Source organism: Galeopterus variegatus, unplaced genomic scaffold (genome assembly GCF_000696425.1).
Source record: "Galeopterus variegatus unplaced genomic scaffold, G_variegatus-3.0.2 Scaffold1643, whole genome shotgun sequence".
In the NCBI taxonomy this organism is placed as follows: domain Eukaryota; kingdom Metazoa; phylum Chordata; class Mammalia; order Dermoptera; family Cynocephalidae; genus Galeopterus; species Galeopterus variegatus.
In genome coordinates this window covers 276564-289571 of record NW_007727754.1, presented here as the reverse complement: position 1 = coordinate 289571, position 13008 = coordinate 276564, and the positions used below count along the sequence as shown (strand labels likewise).

At 37.0% G+C, this 13008-nt stretch overlaps 1 long non-coding RNA gene across 1 annotated transcript; it reads left to right on the top strand.

Moving 5' to 3' along the window:
- Window positions 1–9193: 9193 nt before the first annotated feature.
- On the top strand, window positions 9194–11432 carry LOC103594912. The gene is made up of 4 exons (XR_550888.1): window positions 9194–9335; window positions 9917–10021; window positions 10604–10732; window positions 11258–11432. It is a non-coding gene; the product is annotated as an uncharacterized LOC103594912 (long non-coding RNA).
- The last annotated feature ends 1576 nt before the right edge of the window (window positions 11433–13008 follow it).

Genomic DNA, 13008 nt, shown 5'->3' with positions numbered 1-13008 from the left:
AATTATTACAGTCATGCTACGTTTTTGAAATAGAGACATATGACAGTATTAAAAATGGATAGCGTGGATTAATTCCAAAAATTTATTCTCAGTTATATTATAGAGTCATTTGGATTTCATCCATTTCTGTAGTAAATTAGCCACTGATAATCATAATTATGACCCTTAGGTACAATAAGACAATGAAATGCCTCCTGAATTATTAAGAAGTATTAATTTATGTCCACTCTGTAAGTAGTCTTGAGTATTTTACTGCATTGCCATTCTTTAAAATTAGTCACCTGTATATATGATATATATATAAGTTTAAATTTTACTCCTGGTAATATTTCTCTAGGAGAAAGTCTTTCCCTAGTGTTGAATAAATATGGTTATATTATGTATGGATTTTTCCCCTAGATTTCTGTTTGAAGGATATGGTCTTGACTTACTTGCTCATTAGCCATAGGTGATTAAGAAAAATAATGTCGAGCATGTATATGATGCTTTATTATGAACCAATGCTTCATTGTCATATATACCATCTGATTTAGTATATAAGCTCCACAAAGTATTATTACCAGCATTTTATAGAATAAGCCTCAAGGACCTTAAGTGGTTTGCTCAAAGCCACATAACTAGTAAGTGGCAGAGAAGAAACGCAATACCATCTGTCCAAGTCAAGAACTTTATCCGTCAAGCCACAGCCTTCTCAGAAACCAGTCTCTCAGCATTTGCCTTTGGGGGTTTCAGCCAACCTTGGCCTCTTCACGTGTAGGCCCATCCGGCAGAGTTTCTTTCTAAATCTTGTCAGAACAGGTAATATCAACTGACACATCAGAGATTCAGAAAACTTGTAATCCTTATTATCAGTGAAAAGAGATCATGTTCCCAATAATGCATTGCTTTCCATCCACCTGGAGAGAGGTGTGTAGAATGAATCATTTTGTAGAGAGGTGGCTGCATTTATCTGCTAATACAACCAAGACCATTGCAGAGCAGGACGCTTTGTAATAGCTTGTTACCATATATGAGAATAATAAGCTTTGAAGAGACATATAGGTATGAACATTCTCCATTTATTTTGGATACAAAACAGGGTTTCTGCCTTTGTCTGATAAAAAGAATAGACTGCACCCATTCTAAGGAGAGAGTGTGAAGTAAGAGGGAACTCTGAATGCAAGGCTTTATGATCACCTCTTGCATTTTTTTCCCCATTCTAATGAAAAACCCATTTTTGAACAAGCTGCCCTGATATTAGTAAGTGACATAGAAAAGTCAATACCTTGAACAAGCTCATATGAAAAGTGGCAGGAGGAAGTGAGGGACATCTCTAGAGAAGATGGGCCTTTGCCATCAGTAATTATCTGTAAGGAGCAAACAGTGCCTGGGAGGTAGGACTGATCCAGAGAAATCTAAAACATTAGGGCAAGCCTCTACTTCTGTATGAGATATTGCTGATGCTTTATTCCAACTAGAATAAAGCTGATAACAAAGCAATCCTGTGCTCATCCATTCTGGAATATTAAAGAGAAATGTCTCCTGTATTTATTAAGCCACTTATTTCTGACATGTCGAGTGTACTGGGGATAGAGAGAATAGGAGAAAATTGGGAGAAAGAATTTTTAATGGGCTGTCAGTCTTCAAAGAATTGAATGAGTGGCCCCAGAAATGATCATTCTTTAAGTATGACACTGCCACTTAATAAACCGACAGAGAAAATATTGAAAGGAATTCTGTCAACATTCTGGGATGAGTGTAATTTTGAACAGTCAAGCATAATGGCGAGATCGAACTTGATGTCATTCTATACAACTTATAATTCTGTGAAATTATAAAAGTGGTGAACAAAAGGGAATGAGAGATGTGTCACAGTGGCAGGGAGGTAGGGAGATGGGACGCCTGAGTTTCCAGTTCTGTATCTTCTGCCCTTGCTGATATGCACATTGTGTCATTATGTAAAAAATAGCAGAGATGAAACAGTCAAAGTCTCCTCTGTGTCACAGTGGCAGGGAGGTAGGGAGATGGGACGCCTGAGTTTCCAGTTCTGTATCTTCTACCCTTGCTGATATGCACATTGTGTCATTATGTAAAAATAGCAGAGATGAAACAGTCAAAGTCTCCTAAGAAAAGAGTTTCCAGTTTCACCACAGAAAAAGATAAGTTTTGCATCTGGAACGTCTCAGAGCATCTGAAGTGTTGTCTCATTAAAATTTATGATCAGAATTAATTCACATTTATTTCATTAAGAACCAAATCACCTGGGTTGAATTTGTGTGTGGAATCATAGAAAATGGATCATGAGAGCGACAGCAGGTCTGTGGAGTGGCCAGTGAGGGCCACTGGGTAGATCTGGTCTCCTTTTTCTTAAATTTTCCATTTGCTGTTTGCAGATTATTTGTGGGAATCTTTATATGATATGAAATAAATAAAATCCTTTTCAAAATAACTTGAGTTAAAGGATTGAAAAGGCCTTAAATGAGATTCAAGTATGTGGCAATAAGGAGAAAATTGAACTCCCACAAGAAAATGAGAATTTTGTGTTTTGGTAAAAATAAATCTGAAAACCCATATGATGGGCCCAGGGAAGTGGGGGCAGGGGGCAGGGGACAGAGGTTCAGGGGAGGGGCCCGGGGAGAGGGGAGTCATGAAGTAGCAACAGTAGCAGCAACAGCTACTAATGTTTGTCAAAGACAGTGAAGGTAACGTTGTGCCTGGCACTGTGTTCAGCAACTTAGAGATGCTCTAGGTGGAAAGCCTGAGCATCAGATCACTTTCCCACGTAGTTGCTGAACTGGTCCCATTGCTTTGCTACAAATGGCTCATCATGTCGAGTAGGAAACCAGATTGCATATGGCTCCTCACAGTCCTTGCCCACCACATCCTCTTGGTTGCAGAAGGCCAAGTGCAGCATGTCCTCTCCTGCCTTGTTGTCTGGGTAGGATGTCAACTTGAGTTGAGGATGCCGACATCTCTTGCCAGAAGAAGTCATTTGCGTCTTTCCTGGCCTTGCCATTTTCCTTCTAATCGTTGAATTGCTATCAGGAAATTTATTTCTCCTCTATCACTTTAACCACCTTCTACCTCCACGGATTCTAATCCTAGAACTGCCCCTCCCTTGATGAGACTTTAGGCAGACGATGATCTTTGGGACACACTCTCCTCATCTCGAGATTGCTAAGGATTGCTAAGATCTCACTTCAGAATGAGAGTCTTCTAGTCTGTGGGTTTGTGAGTCTGTGAGGCCTGAACATAGGTGCTGGTGAGCTCCCATAGGTATGGTTGTCGGATTAAAATTGAGACTTTGTGGGCTTTGTCTCGCTGTTCCTTTTTCTGTTTACTCTCTTTATCCTAGATGAGGAGACACACTTTCTTTTTTCTTTTTTAAGTGGGTTTGTGAGTCTGTGAGGCCTGAACATAGGTGCTGGTGAGCTCCCATAGGTATGGTTGTAGGATTAAAATTGAGACCTTGTGGGCTTTGTCTCGCTGTTCCTTTTTCTGTTTACTCTCTTTATCCTAGATGAGGAGACACACTTTCTTTTTTCTTTTTTAAGGTGACCCCTTTATTAAAAACTTTAATTCTTGACCAAGGTGCTACTCTAGACATCAAGCTTTCTTCCCCTCAGTATTGCCAAAGAATATCTGGGCTCTGAGGTACTGGGAAATGAGACAGAGGGTTCCCTCGTCCCTGCCAGCACTTTGGGGACCAATAAGTAGTTCTCCAGTCCCACGATGCCCAGACCACAAAAATGCAGCTCCTCACATCCTGGGAATATCCAGGCAAAAGTATGAGATTTACCTAGAATAGCATCTCTGTGGTTCTCCTGCTGGGGTTCTGGGCTTTTCATGCTCTCTCTGGTGACATTGTCCATTTTAGAACTGGAAGGAAAAAGGTTCCAATCCATTCCATTCTTCATATAGCACTTACCGAATAGCTCCTTGCAAGTGGGCATCCAGCCAATTTTCTTCTGCTACTTGCATTACTCTCTCATTGAGATGGAAATTTCTATGTCATGTTCCTAAGCAGTCATTTCTAAGTCACCCATGTGGCCTCAGAGAGTTGGAACTTAAGCAGGAGCCTAAGCCTTTGGACTACTGAGAAGGGAAGGGGGTGAAGGAGGAGGCAGACTAGCTGTGTATGTGGACAGCTTTACTGCTGTTGAGTCGTATGATTGTTAAAACTGCATGGCTGCTGTCAAGGTCAATGCGACCTAAGTAACTGCAAATCTGGATTATGATATAAAAAACAAACAATGAAACAAGCAATCCTTTTATGTTATTTAAAAATCTCACTGTGGCAAAAAAGCTACTCCTGGCTTGTTAGGTGAGTGTCTGATATTATAAGCTCTGTTGACTTACAGATGGTTCTGTCGTGTTCAGTGATTTGCCCATGTTCTCAAAAAATAAAGGAGAATAAAATTATTTCTGCAGATACATCACAGTAAATTTTAAAAGCCAAATGTCCCTGTGCTTAAAGGATTTCCTGTGACCACAACTGATTTTTTGAAAAATCTGTATTAATACTTTCACATCAAAATGGCAACTTTTAATTGGTAGTGATTAGTCGGAGCTGGAGATCAGTCTATACAAACAAAATATAATGATGATAATAATAATAATAATAATAATAATAATAATAATAATAATAGAGTATATTTATTGAGTGCTTCCTATGTGACATGCATTGGGTTAACCATTTTACATGGATTAATTTATTTAATCTTCACAACCCTAAGCAGTAGCAGTATTTTTATTCTCATTTTATAGATGAGAAAACTAAGTCATGGGGAGATAAAATAACTTGTCCAACTCACAAAAGGTTGTATGAGGATTTGGCCTGATTCCATAAGGCTACACTATTTTGAAAAATCTATATTAATACTTTCACATCAAAATGGCAACTTTTAATTGGTAGTGATTAGTCGGAGCTGGAGATCAGTCTATACAAACAAAATATAATGATAATGATAATAATAATAATAGAGTATATTTATTGAGTACTTCCTATGTGCCATGCATGGGGTTAACCATTTTACATGGATTAATTTATTTAATCTTCACAACCCTAAGCAGTAGCAGTATTTTTATTCTCATTTTATAGATGAGAAAACTAAGTCATAGGGAAATAAAATAACTTGTCCAACTCGCAAAAGGTTGTATGAGGATTTGGTCTGATTCCATAAGGCTACACTTAGGTACAAGCTCTACTCACAGGCCCTATTAAATCACTTGTATTCTTGTAATTCCATTCTTATTTGATATTTTTCACATTCACGAGCATCTTAAAATTAAAATTTTAAAGGTATAAGGATTCCTGAAGTGATAATCAGGGAGAATAAATTTTGCTTCAGAATACATCTAACTTATTCTTAAAGAAGGAGACGCTGGTACCATGTGGAAGAAAATGCCCATGAGTAAGAAATAGAAGAATGAGTCTGGTGGCCAGAACAGTTCATAAGGTAAAGCTTTAGGTCCAGACATATTAATCACACTAATATAGGAAGGAAAAAGCCAATATAAAGAAACTACCTTTTAATTGAAATCTCTATGTATGATGATATATCAGTTTGGTTACCGTGGCTGAGAGGACACATTACTATGCAGATTTAGGATATAGATCTTGGAGCCAGACTGCCTGGATTCAAACCCAGCTCTATCACTTACTCGCCCTGTAATCTAGGGCAAATGTGACTCTGTTTCTTCATCTGTAAAATGGGTTAGTAGTACCTACATCGCAGGATCATTGTGGGATTAAATGAATACCAAGCATTTAGAAGAGTATAGCAAGTATACCAAGCACTTAGAACAGTGTCTGGCATGTAGTTAAGTACCACAGGGTGTTCAATCATCATCATCATCCTCACCATCATCACCATGAGGTGATTAAAACATGTGGCAAAGATATTGACAGAGGTTTTATATTTAGACATTCTCAGGGCTTTCACACTACTCCTGGCTTGTTAGGTGAGTGTCTGATATTATAAGCTCTGTTGACTTACAGATGGTTCCGTCATGTTCAGTGATTTGCCCATGTTCTCAAAAAATAAAGGAGAATAAAATTATTTCTGAAGATACATAACAGTAAATTTTAAAAGCCAAATGTCCCTGTGCTTAAAGGATTTCCTGTGACCACAACTGATTTTTTGAAAAATCTATATTAATACTTTCACATCAAAATGGCAACTTTTAATTGGTAGTGATTAGTCGGAGCTGGAGATCAGTCTATACAAACAAAATATAATGATAATGATAATAATAATAATAGAGTATATTTATTGAGTACTTCCTATGTGCCATGCATGGGGTTAACCATTTTACATGGATTAATTTATTTAATCTTCACAACCCTAAGCAGTAGCAGTATTTTTATTCTCATTTTATAGATGAGAAAACTAAGTCATAGGGAAATAAAATAACTTGTCCAACTCGCAAAAGGTTGTATGAGGATTTGGTCTGATTCCATAAGGCTACACTTAGGTACAAGCTCTACTCACAGGCCCTATTAAATCACTTGTATTCTTGTAATTCCATTCTTATTTGATATTTTTCACATTCACGAGCATCTTAAAATTAAAATTTTAAAGGTATAAGGATTCCTGAAGTGATAATCAGGGAGAATAAATTTTGCTTCAGAATACATCTAACTTATTCTTAAAGAAGGAGACGCTGGTACCATGTGGAAGAAAATGCCCATGAGTAAGAAATAGAAGAATGAGTCTGGTGGCCAGAACAGTTCATAAGGTAAAGCTTTAGGTCCAGACATATTAATCACACTAATATAGGAAGGAAAAAGCCAATATAAAGAAACCACCTTTTAACTGAAATCTCTATGTATGATGATATATCAGTTTGGTTACCGTGGCTGAGAGGACACATTACTATGCAGATTTAGGATATAGATCTTGGAGCCAGACTGCCTGGATTCAAACCCAGCTCTATCACTTACTCGCCCTGTAATCTAGGGCAAATGTGACTCTGTTTCTTCATCTGTAAAATGGGTTAGTAGTACCTACATCACAGGGTCATTGTGGGATTAAATGAATACCAAGCATTTAGAAGAGTATAGCAAGTATACCAAGCACTTAGAACAGTGTCTGGCATGTAGTTAAGTACCACAGGGTGTTCAATCATCATCATCATCCTTACCATCATCACCATGAGGTGATTAAAACATGTGGCAAAGATATTGACAGAGGTTTTATATTTAGACATTCTCACGGCTTTCACGTAGGAGAAGTAGACAAGAGAGTCAACTTATCTTAGATGAACTTTGCTAAATAAGGCAATTCTTAAATCCCCTAGATTTCTTTTGTTTTATAATCTGAGTGCTAATTTAAAACTAATCAACCACTATGTTGTCATAACACACTATGAAGATGGAATTTTGCGCCCAGCAAAAGGGGATTTAACTTATAAATTACGTAAGAATTAGATGAAACAGAGAGACTGAGCACTTATGTTGAAAATCGGAAGGTGGGGATGAAAAACTCATGACACAGTCCTGCCTGCAAAGTCTATCTCGTAGAACACCACTCTAATAGCTTCTCGCACATTTAAATCTTCACTCCTGCCTTCTTCAGAGAATCAGAATGAATGCTCTCTGAAGCGGAGTGCTAATTTAAAACTAATCAACCACTATGTTGTCATAACACACTATGAAGATGGAATTTCGCGCCCAGCAAAAGGGGATTTAACATATAAATTACGTAAGAATTAGATGAAACAGAGAGACTGAGCACTTATGTTGAAAATCTGAAGGTGGGGATGAAAAAATCATGACACAGTCCTGCCTGCAAAATCTATCTCGTAGAACACCACTCTAATAGCTTCTCGCACATTTAAATCTTCACTCCGGCCTTCTGCAGAGAATCAGAATGAATGCTCTCTGAAGCGTTTTGAGGGCATTCATGGGGGTGAAACAGCTTTATTCCATCAGGGCAATTTGGCCCGACTGCCAGCTCACCTATGGGGAAGGCTGGCAAAATTCCAAAGGTGATTAGTGTTGTATCTATTATTTCACAGGATGGAGTGTGTTTGGGTGGATGGAAGGAAAAGCCTATAATTTCATAGCTGTTAGAACATTTCTGCTAAACCTCTTTTTATTCTAAAAATTGGTGAAAGAATCTCAACCTTCAATATGATTCGAGGGCACTGTACTGTCACCCGAATAGAATGCACTCACAGGTGTTACTAAATCTTGACGGGGCTAGTTGGAAGAGTGTAAATACTTCCTCTAAAATATTGATTACCTTTTGACCTACTTTTTGTGAGATAGAAATCATTTCTTAAATTATTTGAACTCTGAGAATTTTTCTCCATTAATATAAGATTAAAGTTGTGAGCTTAACCTACAACTATTAGGAAAAAGTATTGCTTTTTAAAAGTGTGTCACTGCTGTTTCGTTTAGGAGGAATGACTTGGGTTAAACCAAACATTGACTTATCAGCTATTTCAATACCCATATTCATCACCTCCTGTAAAGTGTACACATTCTTCTCGTTTCTACAGCTCCTTTGAATTACATTCTAAATGACTACCATGTAAATAAATTAGAACAACAATCATGTCATGCTTTTTTGTCGTCATGGGTCATTTTCCTCAAATGCTTAGTAATTTCCTTGCACGTGTGTAATTAGGTGAAGAAGCTCCACCCAAGCGTCCATGGGTCAGCTATGTGGACTCTAGCTGCCAAAGGCGCTTCTCCTTCTGAACAGAGCGCTTTGCTCAGCCAGTGTAGACATGGCCTGATAAACAATGGAACTTCTCCCTTGAGAACTGGAGTTTGGATTGATCTAATTTAACTCAAAAAATGTGTAAAGGTTTGATGAGCAATTAAAATGCCTGCATTTTAGTAAAATGGGAGCTCAAATTGGCAGCCATGTGAAAAATAGCATCATTTATAATCAGCTCAAAAGCCAGTGGCACTCACTGTTGCAAAAGCTAATCTAGGGACTATCAAATCAAAGTTCTTACATGAGCTTAAATATATGTGGCAGGGAGGTTGTTCTTGCAGGTTTCTATCTGTCAGGTCCTAACGCTAAATCTGTCAGAATGCCACACAGCCATGTCACTTTTAACCAAGATATCACATATATTGTGGGAAAGAACCTGCTTTGTGTTTTCTTCCCTAGGATTTTACTGGGAAAAGCAAAAGTAAAAGAAACTTTTTTTTTTTGACACTGCATTTTCATTTTGCAGATGCTGAGGCTGATGGAGTGAGTAATGGAGCGGGTGGACAACTGTAGGTGGACAACTGGTGGGCTCCAACCAGCCCACAATGACAGCAGGGAGTATATTCAGACACACCCAGAGAAATCTGCCCAGGGTGAAACAAATACCTTTGAGGTTAGAATCAGGTGTGTGAAGAATGCTGGAAACATGATTCTTATTTTGCTGTTGCTGTTGTTGTTTGCATTTATGTTTGTCAAGAAAAGTGGGAATGCTTGGTGGTTTTTGCCCTTTCTTCCAACTCTTTCAGTTGTGTAAAACACACCCAAAAGTTTAACCCACTATCTCTCCTAGGATTTTATGCTCTACTCCACTCTTTCGAAGGTCTTCAATTTTATCAAAGCTTTAGATTTCAAAGGCATGACTGTGGTTTTTCATACTCAAAAATATTTTGATTTTGGAGATATTTTTAAATTGCAAATTGAACTTTGATAGGCTTTACCATTTGTCCATTTCTTTAGGAAAGTAAATGCTATTTATAGGCTATGAGTTAGCTGCAAGAAACCTAAGAAAATTATGTTCAAGTTATCTTTAAGTATAGATGTTCACATTATCTTTAAACAGTTGTTAAATGGCTCAGAAAAATCAAGCAATGTTAACATTTTTAGAAAATAACCACATTTTCTTGCAGGATGAAGTTGTGCTTAATAGCCTATGTTTAATTCATTCAGAAACTACACGATCTTTGTTGCTATATTTTGTTAGAAAGGAAGGAGAGGCTGTTTCTACAGGTGTCATAGAAAAATCAATACTGAGCCACGGATTATTGGATCCCATAGAACCATGGAGACTTGGCAGTGAAATTCTTCCAAAGGTGAGTAGGGACATCGATTTTCCTTCTCATGCCTAGAGAAATATGACACAAGGAATGGAAGCTAAATTTAGACTGGAAACAAGTCTTACATGAAACTATAGCTTTAAGAAATTAGCAGTAATTTTTTCAGAAAAAAATAAATGAGGAAATTTTATTAGAATCTGAACATATACAATTTTCTTATTTATTTTTCTTAGATTCACTTCTTTTTTTTTATTCTCTTGGGGACTTTGGGAAAAAACCTATTGACTCTTTGACATTTATCTGTAGTGCAGATCCAGTGATTTCCTTGTGGAATTCTTGTGTTAGCCAATATAAAACAGTCTCTTTCTTAAATCTATAACCAAGAATGCAATAGCCTTTCAGTTTCTAAGAAAAAGTATATTATTTACAGAATTGCATTTAAAAATATGAGCCCATCACTGAACTTCCTTATTTAAACTGTATATTTTTACAGCTAATTTGTGCTATAATTTTTCGACACAACTTGCTTGTTCGTTTACTTATTTTACAGTTTCTTCTAGATTTCTCAAAGTTGAAAACCTATTCATAATGCTTTGGTTGTTTCACTGCCTTGCTTAGCATTCCATTCGTGCAGGCAGGCAGTGTTCCTAGGTTTGGATGTATAAATCCCATGGGAAGTCAGCTGAAGAACATTTTATGCATCACTCATCCTGTTTTGAGCCCAGTGCTCTTCCATCTCTCTAAAAGGTAAGAGATTTATTGTGAGCTGCCTTCCAGAAGTAGAAAATGTTGTATGCTAATGGATCTTGCTTCAAAGTGTATGTTTTTGGAAATCATAATAAGGATATAGAAATTGTTTCAAAAGCAAATTGGAACAATTTAAGTTACCCACACACTATATAGCACGCTTACCTGTCCCTAGGTAGCATTTGGTTATTCTATTCTGGGACCCACATTCTATAGTATTATCTTCCTCATGTGAATGAGGTAGTAAATTGGTCATTTTTACAATGAATTTGATCAGAGTAGATAATTAAGGAGGATAATTCTGGTCTCAAACTAGAAAATTGCCAAATTACCATCTCGTTTTGTCTGGAGGTAGATATAAGTTGAGTTTTAGTAATTTGTGGGATCAAAAATTGATTATAAAAAAGTTAAATATAAAATGCTAGCAAGTTAGTGGTGATATATATAATGACCTTAGTATTGATTTTTTCTTTTTGCTGGTCAGTGGAAAATTCTTATTTACTTTTCTTGTCCTGAACTTTACAGACTGACTGAAACGACAATAACAAAAGTTGTTTATAATTTGTTCTCTAACTCTGGATCACCTAATTAGTATCCTGATTCTGATTATACCCGGTGATAATGCTTTATAAAAAAGAATATTTATTCAAAAGATGTTACTGCATTTTTAATAAAATCACAGGGAAAATGCAACATTTTGGATGTCTCATTTGACAAGGTAAGATTTTCTCATGTCCCATAAAATGAGATTTCATTGGATTTTATTTATCACTGTCCCAGGCCCAAGAAAGTTTGCATTTATCTGTTTAACACAGAAACCTGTAATACAAAGGTTCATATACATGGTCTGAGTTGTGACCAGTTTGAGACCTTTAAAGCCAAGCTATTTGACTATATTATATTTATGTATAAATCACATTATTTTTATAGTTTTCTATCCTTTACAGCTTAGAAAACTCAGCATATCATATAACAATTTAAATATAATATAAATTGTGTACATTATAATTCTCATGGGGGAAAATGGTTTTGTTATGTTAATTCTTAAACTGAACAAACCAAAGACAAGGGTATACTTTGATGTGTTCTAAAGTTAGAAGGATCACTGATGTCAAGGGTTCAGATCCCCGTACCAGCCAGCCACGGAGAAAAAATAAATTAAGTATAAATAAATAAATAAAGTTAAGAGGGGAAATAATTTCGTAGTAAGTGGCAGCCTCGCATTTACTTTTGTAATAATATAATGTCTGCATGGGAAGGAAGAAAAGTACAAAAGACAATGACAAGATCATAGAGGAGCTGAACTTAAGTTCCAGGTGCCTGTAGATACAACATGAGGGTGCTCCAATATCTAGCCCTCTTCATTCGGTACATGCACTGTAATCCATCGAAATGCAGGTGCTCTCTTTGTAGTCCAACATTGCTACCCTGGATGTTTATACTAAAATCTTCCATAATACATAATATTTACATTATCCACCTCTGAGAAATGGAATGTAGCCATTCACCCTTTGGGGTAAGCTTATCATACAACTTTTTAAAAAATGTCAACAAGATGGATATCTACTAGACACTTCGTAATTTGTAAAATATCATGAATTTCTGAAGGGAAAGCAATTAGTCGAAGCATAATTATCTTCCATGTGAGAATAGCCTGGGATGCCAACCTTACTGAGCACAATGTCTTTGACTCTATTATTTTCTTTGCTTGCTTTGTTGCTATCCTTCTGGTTCTTTCTGGATCCATCTCTCTTTTGTTTCCCTTTGACTCCTCTATTGTATTCCAGTTGGCAGTTAAAGAACAGAAACCTAGCAATATGACGGCATGCCTACATTTTCCCAGTCCCACCAACTGGGAGTTAAGCTGACTAACATTTTGAATGCCAGCCCATTTTGTTCACAGCAGGTTGTTAGATAAAAGCACGTCTATATTAAAGAACACACTCTGTTTCTTCAGGTTCTTGGTCTAATTTTTCTTGTTTGCCCATTGAGGGGAGAAATGAAATTAGGTTAGATCAAATGCCTGGGGTATTTAATCAAATGCCCAGTGACTCCTGATTATAGGATGCAGAAATTTCACATTCGAGGATTGACCATGGTGGATTTTGTCAACCAGAATGGGTGTCCCCTTCTACCCAGCATGCTCTTGGGCTACTTCCTACCATTGACTAAATAGAATGTAGTGGACAAATTCCAAAATATTTTAATAATAAAATGGGTTATTAGAAACTTGGGCCAGCCCGGTGGCGCACTGCTACAGTGCGCCGCTTGGGAGT